The 2,219-nt window shown below is 43.8% G+C and overlaps 1 long non-coding RNA gene across 1 annotated transcript in view; it reads right to left on the reverse strand.

Moving 5' to 3' along the window:
- Positions 1 to 2,219, reverse strand: part of LOC114625521 — a 5,696-nt gene extending 3,477 nt beyond the window's left edge. Inside the window, exon 1 of the long non-coding RNA XR_003712091.1 lies at positions 2,153 to 2,219. This is a non-coding gene — a long non-coding RNA (uncharacterized LOC114625521). The remainder of the gene's footprint in view (positions 1 to 2,152) is intronic.

The following is a 2,219-nucleotide window of genomic DNA, read 5'->3' on the forward strand; positions in this document are numbered from 1 at the left end:
ATATCAATGAAGGATGGGCTTAAAACATTTTTAAGATTTACGTTTAAATTTATTTTTATTATTTTGAATTATATGTATGTGGATGTGTGTTGTGTGGGTATGTACACAGATGTGCAGGTACTCCTGGAGGCCAGAGGAGTTCGGTCCTCTAGAACTGGTTATAGGTGGTTGTGAGTCACTCAGTGTAGGTTCTGGGTATTGAACTCTTGACCTCTGGAAGAGCAATATGTACTCTAAACCACTGAGCCTTCTCTTTAGCCCCTCATTTGTTTTTTATTTTATGTGCATGAGTGTTTGCCTGTATGCATGCATGTATGTATGTATGTATGCATTCATGTATGCATGCATGTGTGTATGTATGTATGTATGTATGTATGTATGTATGTATGTATATACCATGTAAGTGCCTAGCACCCACAGATCCAGAAGAGGGTATCAGATTCCTGGAACAGCTGCCATATGTGCTGGGAACTGAACCTCCTTCCTCTGCAAGAATAGCAAGTGCTCTTAACTGTGGAGCTCTTTCTTTAGTGCTCTCACCATTGAAATACATTTTAATACACTAGCATAAATATAGTACCATATTAGTGTAAAATTCTATGAGGGTTCTGTGCTGTAGGTGAAGTAGAAATCACCTGTCGCCTGCACACCAGCAACCCTGAGACACCCACAGTACTGTGGAGTTATAGCTCATTATACTTCAACAGTAAAGATGAGATCACTAAAAACCAACCCAGGCTGAGGAGCAGGGTGCACTCATATAACCTGGGCGTTCCAGGCTGAGGGCTGGGTGCACACACACAACCTCAGCATCCCAGAGGTGAAGCAGAAGGGCTTTTATGAGTTAGAGGCCAGCCTGGGCCACATGAATTCAGACCAGGCTGGGTTGCAGAGTGAGTCCCTGTATCAACAAACCAAATAAAAAATTAACCCAAAAGAAGGCAGATAAAGTGGGAAAAGAAAATAAAAGAAAGAAGAAACAAAAAAATGAATAATAAGTTGAATAACCTGAACCTAATTCTGAAGCTAACCCCAATCCGTGTAAATAGGATAAGCTTCTCAGAAGTCAGAGACTGGATTAAAAAAGAGAGGGCAAAACCCAACTTTATACTGCCCATAAGAAACACACTTCAAATATAAAGTAGGAGGCAGATGCCCTTTTTCCTCATCACAGGAAAGCTGGCACAGTCTACAAATGTCAAAGCAGGCTTTGGAAAGCAGGGTATGTGGTTCAGCTGGTAATGTTCATGATCGGATTGCAGGAATCCCAAACTCAGTGCCCAGCATAGCACAGACCAGACATAAGCATGAACATTTGTAATCCCAGCACTTGGGAGGCAGAGGCAGGAGGCTCAGAAATTTAAGGTCATCTTCAGTTACATGGTGAGTTCCAGGCCAGCCTAGAAGACCCTAAGATGTACCATAGGAAATAACAAAACAAAATGATTCACGTACAAAGTGGACTTTAGAGCAATCACACTGCAGAGATGCCCTACCAAAAGGGTTAGTGCATCAAGGGCTCATCAGAATCCTAAATGGTTTTGTTGCTTTTGTGTTGGTTTCTGTTTTTTGTTGTATTTTATATGTTGTTTGTTTGGTTTTTTTTTTTTTCCAAGACAGGTTTCCCTGTCTAGCCTTGGCTGTTCTGGAACTCACTCTGTAGAGCAGATCAGGCTGGCCTTGACCTCTGGAGATCCACCTGCCTCTGCCTCTGGAGTGCTGGGATTAAAGAGGTGTGCCACTACTGCCTGGTTTAGAACCCTAAGTGTTTATGTGCTGGTAGGCAAGCCCACAACTTGACATTTCAGTAGTGTGTCCTCCCCTCTCCACCCCAATAATATGTAGATATGAGGCAGAAGATTCCCCAAGTAACTGGTCTAACCGGGATTGCAGAATACTCCAGCCGACAGCTGTAGAACAGAGCATATGGCATATCCTAGCAAAAGCCTGAGTGTGGAGATGATCAAAAGTTTACAAATGGACTTTATGGCCACCAGAACTGGACATAGGGGTCAAGCTTCCCAGGGAAGTGGCCATATCAGGCTGGGGGTGAAGCTGTAGCTGGTATGACTAGCTCTCTGAGGAGGTTTTACACCATCCTAACCCCCGCTCTACCCCTGACCTCCCAGCATAGGTCACGCAGGACACTTACTTGCAGAAACTGCCTTTGCTTCCTCAAGATGCTTCGAGGCCTCGGTGTTGTCTCTACATGGGGAGAG

Source organism: Grammomys surdaster, unplaced genomic scaffold (assembly GCF_004785775.1).
Source record: "Grammomys surdaster isolate TR1022 unplaced genomic scaffold, NIH_TR_1.0 219, whole genome shotgun sequence".
Classification (NCBI taxonomy): Eukaryota; Metazoa; Chordata; class Mammalia; order Rodentia; family Muridae; genus Grammomys; species Grammomys surdaster.